Source organism: Mesoplodon bidens (genome assembly GCF_964165515.1).
Source record: "Mesoplodon bidens genome assembly, chromosome: 5".
Taxonomy (NCBI): Eukaryota; Metazoa; Chordata; class Mammalia; order Artiodactyla; family Ziphiidae; genus Mesoplodon; species Mesoplodon bidens.
Genome location: NC_138161.1, coordinates 140,705,606 through 140,717,792, shown reverse-complemented (window position 1 = coordinate 140,717,792; position 12,187 = coordinate 140,705,606). Strand labels below are relative to the sequence as shown.

At 43.5% G+C, this 12,187-nt stretch overlaps 1 protein-coding gene across 2 annotated transcripts in view; it reads right to left on the bottom strand.

Moving 5' to 3' along the window:
* The window catches only part of PIK3CB (phosphatidylinositol-4,5-bisphosphate 3-kinase catalytic subunit beta), a 200,333-nt gene extending 189,180 nt beyond the window's left edge, over positions 1-11,153 (bottom strand). The window contains exon 1 of one of the 2 annotated variants that reach the window (XM_081234606.1): positions 10,954-11,153. The gene's annotated coding sequence lies outside the window, so the exon portion shown is untranslated. Of the gene's footprint in view, positions 1-10,733; positions 10,800-10,953 lie in introns of those variants that run through there. The other variant, XM_081234607.1, reaches the window with a different exon arrangement.
* Positions 11,154-12,187: the final 1,034 nt, after the last annotated feature.

Here is a 12,187-nt window from a genome sequence, read left to right as displayed (position 1 = left end):
AGAAAAAAGTTCAGACTTCGAAGAGGGAAAAGACCCACCTGCCCCAATTTGAGCCCACTCACGGCTTGACTATGGGAAGAGGCATACTCAGTAAGAGCTCAACTCTTCAGCAGTAAAGAAAATAATCACAAATCCCCCATTTACAGATTGGACGTGCTATCATAATGGCTTATAATGGCATCACAACCAGAAACTTGCCTGAAACAACTGGGCTCCAGAGTTAAAAAGAAAACCTCCTTTGTGTCCTATGCACCTCCTTCTATGTGTCTGAGTACTACTAATTGTAGATGTAATGTTAATGCTCACATTCCTTTCTCATGTGAATATGAAAAAAAAAATGCTTCTCAATTCACTATTTTTTTAAGTTAAGGGATTAACAACTGTAGTCTATTGGTTCATTTATTCAAAGTAAATTTATGAAAAAAAAAGTAAATTTATGTCTAACTTCCTCTATTCCCAATAATTTAGGATCAAGCTTAGCAACATGTTTTAATATACCACCCAAACAAATTACCTAAGCAGAAGAGGAAAAAAAAAATTTTGTGTTTTCTTATTTAAAAACTCTGTAAAGATGATCTACACAAGCAGACTAGGACCTCTAACTATACGAAGTCATACATTAAGTATCTTTGTTACTTACACATATATGACAAACCACAAAACCACAGTCCAATTGTAAAGCCAAGGGAAAAGGAAAAGCTCATCTTACATTCAGAACAAAGGTATGGGACTTCCCTGGTGGTCCAGTGGGTAAGACTCCGCGATCCCGATGCAGTGGCCCGGGGTTTGATCCCTGGTCGGGGAACTAGATCCCGCATGCCTGCCACAACTAAGAGTTCACATGACACAACTAAGAAGCCCACATGCCCCAACTAAAGATCCCGCATGCCGCAACTAAGACCCGGTGCAACCGAAATAAATAAATAAATATTTATTTAAGAAAAAAAAGGTACACTATATCACATAACTACTTCATTCTTTAACTCTTAACTCTAATCCATAAAACAGGACTATACACATAAAAACTTGTTTAAGAGTAGAGAGTGAAAGTTAATGGTTAAATGATTAGAAAATTGCTTCCTGTTTTCAAATACCCAGGTACTATAAAATGAAGGTGGTGATTATTACACTAAAAAACAACACTTTAAACTTATATAGTCTCGGGCTTCCCTGGTGGCACAGTGGTTAAGAATCTGCCTGCCGTTGGGAGTGTGATGGGTGGGGGCAGGAGGCATGGGCCGGGGGCAGTTCTCTCCTCACTTGTAAACTTGTAGTTTCACAGAAAAAAAATAAATTAAAAAAAAAAAAAAAAGAATCTGCCTGCCAATGCAGGGGACACAGGTTTGAGCCCTGGTCTGGGAAGATCTCACATGCCACGGAGCAACTAAGCCCATACGCCACAACTACTGAGCCTGCGCTCTAGAGCCCGCGAGCCACAACTACTGAAGCCCACATGCCTAGAGCCCATGCTCCGCAACAAGAGAAGCCACCACAATGAGAAGCCTGCGCACCACAATGAAGAGTAGCCCCTGCTCACCACAACTAGAGAAAGCCTGCACACAGCAACGAAGACCCGACACAGCCAAAAATAAATTAATTAATTAAAAAAATAAAAAAGGAAGGGCCCTCTTAAAAAAAAAAAGAAAAAAAGTATATATAGTCTCTTTCAACCTTCCTCTGAAGGACCTAACAAATAAAAAAACTATTGAGGCAATCAGCTATAAGCATAAATTCTACCCCAGTGTTCACAGCAACCTAAGTGTCCATCAACAGATGAGTGGATACAGAAGAGTGGTGTATATATACATATACAATGAATTACTACTCCGTCATAAATAAAAAGAACAAAATTTTGCCATTTGTAACAACATGGATGGATATGGAGGATATTATGCTAAGTGAAATAAGTCAGAAAGAGAAAGACAAATACTGTATGATAACACTTATATGTGGAATATAAAAATTAAAACAAATTAGTGAATATAAGAAAAAAGACTTACAGATATAGAGAACAAACTAGTGGTTACTAGTAGGGAGAGGGAAGGGGGGAGGAGCAAGATGGGGAAGGGCAGTGGTCCCCAACCTTTCTGGCACCAGGGACCAGTTTCGTGGAAGACAATTTTTCCACGGCCAGGGCAGGGACCAGGCTGGGGGGGGGGGGGGGGGTACCGGAGGGGGTTCAGGTCGTAATGCAAAAGATGCTTTAGGCAGTAATGCAAGCCATGGTGAGCGGCAGATGAAGCTTCGCTCGCTCACCTGCCACTCATCTCCTGTGGTGCGGCCCAGTTCCTAACAGGCCTTGGACCACTACTGGTCTGTGGCCTGGGGGTTGGGGACTCCTGGGGTAGGGTATTAAGAGGTACAAACTACTATGTATAAAATAAATAAGCTACAAGAGTATATTGTACAAGACAGGGAATATTTTATAATAACTATGAATGGAGTATAACCTTTAAAAATTGTGAATCACTATGTTGTACACCTGAAACTTACATAATATTGTAAATCAACTATTCCTCAATAAAAAATAAATTTAAAAATAAATAAATAAGCAAAAGCATAAATTCTAGAGTCATACAGACCAGAGTTTGAAACCTGACTCTCCCACTTAAAAGCTGTGTGCCACCTGGCATATTAACTTCCCGAAGCTTCAGTTTCCTCATCTCTTTTTTTTTAATAAATTTATTTATTTATTTATTTATTTATTTTTATGGCTGCATCGGGTCTTTGTTACTGTGTGCAGGTTTTCTCTAGTTGCGGCAAGTAGGGGCTACTCTTTGTTGCGCTGCATGGGCTTCTCATTGTGGTGGCCTCTCTTGTTGTGGAGCACGGGCACGGGCTCTAGGCACAGGCTTCAGTAGTTGTGGCACGTGGGCCCAGCAGCCGTGGTTCGCGAGCTCAGTAGTTGTGGCGCACGGGCTTACCTGCTCCGCGGCATGTGGTATCTTCCCGGACCAGGGCTCGAACCCGGAACCCCTGTATTTGCAGGCGGACTCTCAACCACTGCGCCACCAGGGGAGCCCTCCTCATCTCTTAAATGAGGATATCATTAGTACCTTCATTACAAGTTTGTTATGAAGATAAAATGAATAATGCACAAAGAGGAGTTAGCATAACCTGACACATAGGTGAGCATTCAATAATGTTAACTTTGGTTATAGTTTAATCCTATATAGTAAATCACACAGTTTTTCTAATAGACTATATTGACAGTCACAGCTTCAAATGACAAAAGAACATATTGATAAAAGGAAGCAGGTAACAATAGAATACATAGAATTAAAGAAGTCACTGATTAAAAAATAATTGCCTGGCTCTCAAGGAGAAGATAGTAAATTCTTCCTAAGTTAAAGGTAAAACAATTGTTACTGGTTGGTACAGCATATATAGTTCTCTATCACACACACACACACACACACACACACACACACACACACACACACACAGAGTAGACATTACTTGTAGGTAGAATGAGAATCTAAAACCCAGAAGCCTCTCTGTTAGGGAAAATTTTAATAATTTAATAATGGAATGTTGGGTGAAGTACATCAAGAGTTAAGACAACTAGGGCTTCCCTGGTGGCGCAGTGGTTGAGAGTCCGCCTGCCGATGCAGGGGACACAGGTTCGTGCCCTGGTCTGGGAGGATCCCACGTGCCGCGGAGCGGCTGGGCCCGTGAGCCATGGCTGCTGAGCCTGGGCGTCCGGAGCCTGTGCTCCGCAACGGGAGAGGCCACAACAGTGAGAGGCCCGCGTACCGCCAAAAAAAAAAGAACAAAAATAAAATAATTATAATTGATCATAACATTGTCCAAAATCAACAACCATCTTCTATGGATGTTTCCTTAGGCTCACAGTGCAAAAAACAAGCGTGTTAAGAGAACTCCAGTTGGTTTTCCCCAGGACATGCCTCTAATAATTAACTACAATGAATCTCATTGGAGGAATGATGTCCACGTAGCTGATAAACATGGAACCTAACTTTTGAAAATATACAACTGCAGAAATAAGTTTTAAATAAATTTGTGTTCAGATAACATAAGGGCAGCAATTTGTAATGATTTATAAAGTCAGAGGAAAACACTGATTTTAATAGTATGATATCTAAATACAAGATCTACACTAAATCAGTAGTTCAAGAACAAGGAATTTTAAATGACCATATTTCAACTATTTAATAGAAATTAGTTACTGTGTAACTACATGTAAGTAACATGTCAGAGGTAGTAAATAGCGGCCTGGCTACAAGAAATGAGCACCTCGATTTCAAACAGCAGGTCTTCATTTTAACTCCTATGAAAATGTTTAACAGGTTAAGTGATTAAATAAACATTAAAGAGAACTTCAAATTGCAGTAAATTTATAATTCTGACAATCTGCAATACTCATTTAAATCATAAAAGCTCAATCATTTAAGCTAGTAAAGTACAAATGTCTCAAAATGGAGTTTGGCCTCTTGTTGACAGTCACCTCAAATTTCTTCCAGTGGCTCAGCAGGTAAGGAATTCATGGAATTCAGGGCTTCAAGGTCTAGTAAGCATTACTAAACCTTACTGGTTAAACCATCCAGTCAACACCAAGTTATGTGGGGCAATGCCTGTAGATTATCTAACTCCTTTGTCCCTTCCCACATCTTCTCTACTTCGTAACTACCATTACTTCTAAACAGTACAAAGAGGTAAACATGAAATTGGTAAATATTATAAATTAGTTATTAGAAATGCAAAGAAAAACTATGGTCAGGAAAGTGGTTAAACTGCAGTTTAAATAAAGCTTCTGGATTACCCATGGATTTCTTTTAATCCACATAATCCTCCTCCTGAAGGCATGGATAATCAGGTTCGCATTTCCATTGAAGGCAAATGAGCATTTGCCTGGTGGTCTCCCAAGTAGCCAGAGCAGCAGGAGACAAGCTACAGGGTCAGGGATGCAGCAGTCCCTCCGGGGTTTGCAGTAGGGGATTGTGAGCTGCTGACCTGTGCTCTAACAATACCACAACACAGGGGACTGCCAGATTAACTTTCTTTATTTTGGCAGTAAATTCCCCCTATTAAAGGCTCAAAAGATAATAACCTCAGGTGACCTACTTTAAATAATCAAGAAAATAAGGAAATATACATTCTTGGTGAAGAAGTGGGGGAAAGACAGATCATGGAGCCAGGACTCAGGGGAAGGACGTGTAAATTTTTTGAGGAAATGAGGAAATTTCTAAATTATTGACTGCTTTAGGCTGGAAAAAAGTTAAACGAATAACGGAAAGCTACCTTTGCAATACACCATAGCTATAAAGATACCACATCTTTCCCTCAAACCCTAGGAGAGTTGAATACCTGAAACAACTAAGTGCTGGAATAAAATGGATAGTCTAGCAGAGGTGACAATGCTAGAGAGAGAGAAGAGAGAAAAGCTGAGACTTCATAACATAATCCTTGGCAAAATTAATCTCCAGTTTACCCTAACTTACCCTGCGATTGCAGTAAATGGGATTCTGGGTTTATCAAAGACACATGAGAAGATATGTTATGCCATCCTTTATGATTTTATCACAGACTTAGCCTCCAAATTTCTTTGTTAGATGCACCCTATTGTAACTTGACATTGTAGGATTTGCCTCACTTGACAGGTTCCAGAAGTTATACAATTATTTTTTTTAATTTAAAGCCTTTTAAACACTCCTCCATCTACAAAGTTTATTACTTTATTGCATGTAAACCCGTTATGTTGAAGACTGAAATTCTTTCATTTATATCTCTAAAAGAAAACCAACAATTAGGTTAATCAATTATCCACTTATTCCAAGTTCTAACATATTCTATGCATGAGAGATCTTCCCTTTAAAAAAACAAATAAATCCAGGGAATTCGCTGGTGGTCCAGTGGTTAGGACTCTGCGCTTTCACTGCCAAGGGCCTGGGTTCAACCCTTGGTCAGGGAACTAAGACCCTACAAGCCGCATGGTGGCCAAAAAAATAAAAAATAAAAAAATAATTCCAAGTGTTAAAAATGAAGGGGAGGCTGACCGCAAAGGGGTAGCATGAGGGAATTCTTTGGGGTGTTGGAATTATTCTGTACATTGTTAGTGGTGGTGATAGTTACAAGAATCTAGGCATGTGTTAAAACTCATAGGACTGTACATGAAAAAGGTTTTGTAAAATTTTTAAATTCAATGTCACTCTCCTTTTAGATACGTCTTTTTTATTAAAAACAAAAACAAAAAAAAACCATCAACTCAGAAAAAGAAAGGTCTAAATTAGAGATACGCAACCTGCATTATCAGAGCAACTGGTAGGTAACACACTATACACACCCAACCATACATCTAATACCTTTCATTTTTCCTCTCTCAACTGGAAGCTTGTGACTCAGGATTATTTAACCTGGAGATGATAACATAAAGGTTACCATGGAATATATGAGAGAACAACTTAAAAAGGAAGTACACCAGTTTAGAATCACTCCAAAGGGTAAAGCTGGACCCAGTGGCTGGAAAATACAGGAAGTCAGACTTTGATTATGAGAAAGCAGAAAGGCCTCTTCAAGAAAGGATAGTATTCTTTCACACAAGGTGACCCAGCAGACATCAGACTACCAAAGGCACATAGGCGCTCCTTAGAAAAATAGCTCATACAAATCAGGGAGTGGAGAGAAGGCAGAGGAAAAAAAAAAAGTGTCAAAATGTGGAGAGGGAGATGAGAAGGTAAAAGGAGTGAGAAGCAAAGATGCCCCACACAAGCCTGAAAATCTATAATATTCTCCTTTATCTTCCTTTTCTTCTGCTCTTCTACTAAATTTCCAGTATTGTTCTTCTAGTCTAGGATTTCCTTCTCCAACGTATCTTTTTCCTATTATCTACTCTGACAATGGAATTCTACACCTTGATTTTTCCATACCCTTCTTTCTTCACAAACCTACTAGATAGTCTTTGGGGCTTCAGTCTCAGGCAGGGGGAAAATCCTAAATTATTTGCCTCTTTCTACAACATGACAAGGCTTGCAAGTGAGCAGTTAGCAGAAGCCAAATGATAGGGACTTATCTCTCCAAGATATGGTAAGATATGATAACTGAATCAAATGGTTCAGAGGATATTTACATAAATGCACACAAGGGGGGGGGCCTCAGATTTTTTAAAAAAGGGTAATTGAAATAAATAAACACACCTGTTCTCTGTAAAAATTGCAACCGCTACCCTATAGGATTTGGTATGCAATACTGGACTAAACTACCACATTCTATAGAACCAGTCCCCTCCAGTCAAGACCAGAATTCAATGCTTCTAAAGAACAAAACAAGGCTGGAAAACTTGTATGGTTTCTTATTCACAAAAATACTAATGATCTAGTATACAATGAACAAAATCCACATTTGTTTTTGTTATTAACGGCTTGACGTCTAAATGCTTAGCCTTTTCAGGAGGTACAGTACCTTAATGAAGACTGAGAAAGTAAGGATACGTAATAGAATAACCCTAGGCCCTGTGATCACTTCCTCATTTGCACAAATGTGGGACCAAAAAAGGGTCAAATGTGTTCAGTACATGTTATACTTGGAATTGGAAGATTTTATAATGTATTTCATTCACACATTCATTCATTCAACATTAATTAAATTTTCCAGACACTGTTCTGGTTACTGAGAATACCCCAGGGAAGACCAAGTCCCTTCCATCAGAGGGATTATAATATGTTGGAGGGAAAAGACCATAAACAAATAAACAAGAAAATAAGCAAGATAATTAGCTGATAATGCAGATAGAGTTTGGACTTACTTCTTAGTGCAATAAGAAGCCCCTGGAGCAGGAGAGTAAGTAAAGATCACTCTGACTGCTGTCTGAAAATGGACTGTAGGAGAGCAAGGCCAGAGGCAAGGAGACTAGTTAGGAAGCTACTACCTAGGAACAACTGGGGTGGTGACAATAAAAAATAAAGTGAAGTAGGGACTTCCCTGGTGGTCCAGTGGTTAAGAATCCATCTTGCAATGCAGGGGACGCCGGTTCAATCCGTGGTCAGGGGAAGTAAGATCCCACATGCCACGAGACAAGCTAAGCCCACGCTCTGCAGCTATTGAGCCCATGTGCCACAACTAAGAGCCGGTACAGCCAAAAAATAAATAAATATTTAAAGAATAATAATAATAAAGTGAAGTAAATATATTCGGGATACATTTTGGAGGCAAAGTCAACAGGGTTTGCTGAAGGACTGGCCGTGTGGGTCAGTGGGGAAGCGGTGAGGCAAAGCGATGAATTAAGGATGACCACCAGATTTTTCACTTAAGTAGGTGGAAAAGGCCGGTAGAGGGGTGCTCTTATGAAATGCAGACTGCTGGGGAAGGAACAGGTTCAAGAATGGAAATCAAGAGCTCCACTTTGAACCTGTCAAGTTTAAGATAGAAAAACGAAGTGAAGATATGTAGGCAGGTAGAAGAAATGTGAAGTTCAGAACTGGAGATAAAACTCTGAGAGTCAACAGCACGGTGATGGTATTTAAACCACAGGACTTGATGCGATCACTCAGAGAGAATACAGGTAGAAAAACTTAGAGGGACGGGCTTGGACACCCTGAGGCATTAGGATGTTTTGAATGCATGAAGAGAAGGAAAAGTCAACAAAAGAGATAGAGAAACAGAGTGAAGAGAAGGAAAACCATAAAAGGGGAGTATCCTGGAAGGTTCCTTTATATAATATGATACTCTAATCCACCACCACCACCCCCCATCCTGCTGGCCACACACTCTCAAATTCTATAAACAAAAAAAAAACTGGGGCCCAGAAAGACTGGGTGACATCCCCAAAGTCCCAGCTATCTGGGACCCAGGACCAGGCCTAAGAGCCAAGGTGTGACTTCTGACCCCTAGCCTTTTCACAGTGGCTAGCAGTGCTTCTACTGTTGGGTTCACCAGTGAGACCACAGGGGAGTTTATAATTTAGGGAGAACACAATTAGACTACAAGGAAGGAGATAATTTAGACTACAAGGTTAATGTTTAATTTTCTTCTATGTATTTTGTTTACATTTACAAAGCAAGTTGGATCAAAAGCCTTTATGGATGAGTTTCTAAGAAAAGCAAGAAATACAGATAAGAGGTGGAAAAAGGCAATAAATCAAAACCCAACTCGGTTTTCTCCACTTCTAAAAAACACTGTGGGTCTTCCCCGGTGGCGCAGTGGTTAAGAATCCGCCTGCCAATGCAGGCGACATGGGTTCGAGCCCTGGTCCGGGAAGATCCCACATGCCGCGGAGCAACTAAGCCCGTGGGCCACAACTACTGAGCCTGCACTCCAGAGCCCGAGAGCCACAACTACTGAGCCCGCCCGCCACAACTGCTGAAGCCCACGTGCCTAGAGCCCGTGCTCCACAACAAGAGAAGCCACCACAATGAGAAGCCCGCGCACCGCCAACGAAGAGTAGCCCCCGCTCGCCGCAACTAGAGAAAGCCGGCAAACAGCAATGAAGACCCAACGCAGCCAAAAATAAATAAATTAAAAAAAAAAAAAAAACCACTCTGAAGGTAGAAGACCCTCATTAGGATGTGAATCAGGGGTTGTACAAAAAAGTTTTTTGATTTCAGTCATTTTTGCTTTAGTGAATACAATCCCAGTTTTAAAGCTTAAGATTTTTACTTTGTTCCACACTTGCCTTCTGGAACTAGGTTAAGATCTTTATCCTGACCACCCTTTCCTATGCTACTTTATCATGACTTAAGCAGTTCTGCTTTTACCATAAAAATATTACAGTGTAACCTAAAAATCCCCAAATGATTAATGAACTGCTGAGAATTCTGACTCATTGGAGATGATTTTATTAGGAATCGTATTTCCAAACACCCATTCAGTGCTTCAAAATAAGTACTCATCTAATTTAACTATGATGACTTCACCAGACAATAACACTGCCCACGATGATGTTTACAAAAGCACTTGTCACTCCCTTCGTATGTAGCAATGCAAAAAAAAAGGAGTCTGTTTCCATATTCTTCTCTGTTTATACTCTGTAACAAGTGACAGTTCAAGTGTCACTTAAGATTATTTAAACAGCAAAGCACTTCAAGTTTCATATATCCCACCACCTTGCATCCGAAGCGAATCCTAAAACTCGCTGTTTTATTTAAACAGCAATTCCCACTCGGTACCTGAGACAAGTATTCCAAGGCAGCCTTAGTAAAAAAAAAAAAAAAAAAAAGAGAGAGACTCCAGCATTCTAGGATGAGGCTATAGGATTCGTATTTCGGCCACTGTTAAGATAACAGGCTCCTGTATTAACTCCAGTGGAGGTTACTGCAACATCAAAGCGCTTCGGAAATAAATGTGCCCCCCAAAAGTACACCCGCAGCCAGCAATCAGCAATAGCTAACAAGGGAAGATGCTGCAGCAGAGTTACTCCTAACAGCCTACCACTGACCGAGCACTCGCTTTTCGGTCATGTACATCATCCTGTCCTAGCTTCACAACAACCCTGTGAAGTACGTATAATTATTCCCACTAACAAATCCGGATACTCTGGCCCAAGGCCCCAGGGCTGCTCAGTGGCGGCGCCGGAATTTGAAAACACGACCCTATCCCAACAGTCCAGGATCCCCGCCCCTAAAATACACCCTGCGCAAAAAGGCATCTGAGGAGCAGGAGCTCGCAGGTGTCCGCACAGACACAAGGGGCGAGGACGCCGCCTCTCCGCAGACGCCCCTCAGGAACGCAACCCAAAGGGCCGCGTCCCGGCCGCCCGGAGGCCGGGGAGAGCCGCTCACCTTGGAGAGCCCCGGGAGGGCCTCAGGCGAGCGAGGCACCCCCGCGGGCCGGCGTCCTCCGCGTCGGCAGGAAGCGCGGAGCGGCCACTCAGTCGCCGGCGCCGCAGGCTGTGGCGTGCAAGAGCGCGCCGCCGGCCCGCGCGGGGGCACCTCAGAGGCCCGCCGCGACCGCGCCGCCCCTCAGCCGCGCCGCATTCGGGTCCCGCTCCACTGCACTCACCTGCCCGGCGCTCCGCCGCCGCCGCCGCTGCCGCCGGCTCTCGGCTCCAGGTGCGCGGTTAGCAGCCCAGGCCACCACGACCATCCAGCTGCGGCGCTCCCATGCCCGTCTCTCTCAGTCGCCACCCGCCTGCCCCGCGCGGCGCTACACCAGCCCGTCACCCACGGCCATGGCTAGCTCCGCCGCCGCCGCACCGACCGACGGAGCACGCGCGCGCCGCCGCCGTGCCCCACCGCGCGCGCGCGCGCCCGTCTCAGGGCCCGCCTCCCAGCAGCCCTCGCCCCGCCCCGCGAGCCGCTCCGGCCAATCCCAGGTCTGCGGGCTGGGCGCGGCAGAGCTGGTCGCGGCTGGGAGGGGAACCGCCGCCTAGTCCTCGCCGGTTGGTGCCTGCTGGGAGGCTGAGCCGCCGCTTAGTTTTCTCCGGCTACCCGCCCAGCAGCAGCGCTGCTGTACGGCAGTTCTGCTCCTCTTTGAGGCTCCCGGAGGACTCGGAATCGGGAATCCCCAACAAGCCGCTTTCAGGAGAGACCCGCCACCTGCCCCAGCCTTCGTAGCCGCCTCCGAGAGATTTCTCTGTTCCTAGTTTCCTTGCCGGCCTTCTCTTCCCACCCACTCTCCCCAGTTCTGCGACTCTGAACTGATATCTCGGTTCCTGGGCCCTACACTTTGCTTTTCCCTCACCCCCTGTGTCACTCCTCTTCTGGGGGTGGGGCCGCTAGGTCGGCAGCCCCACAGCTGGCCCTTCAACCCCTGCACTGGTCATAAAGCAAAAGTCCAACATTGCAAGCCCAAGATTATTTTTCTGTGTGTTCATTTTTGCGATAACTAACATTTATCTGCAGAGGCTTACAGTTTACCCAGCCCTGTTCGCATACCTTATCTCCTGTTATCTTTTGACCTCAACCGGGAAATCTCATGGTCCTCTTTCTTAATGGCACACTTTAATTTCACTTACCGAAAAGCAAGAATTTAACTTATTGTAAAGCTACTATATTGTAAGGTTATTGTAACTTATCGCTACTGTAATAGCTCAGGCAAATAGTTGAGTAGTCTGGGATGGAATCTCAAGTAAACCTAATATAAAGCAAAGGTGGCAAACAAGCCTGTGATAAAAGAACAGTTTAGGGCTTCCCTGGTGGCGCAGTGGTTGAGAGTCCGCCTGCCGATGTAGGGGACATGGGTTCGTGTCCCGGTCCGGGAAGATCCCACATGCCGCGGAGCGGCTGGGCCCGTG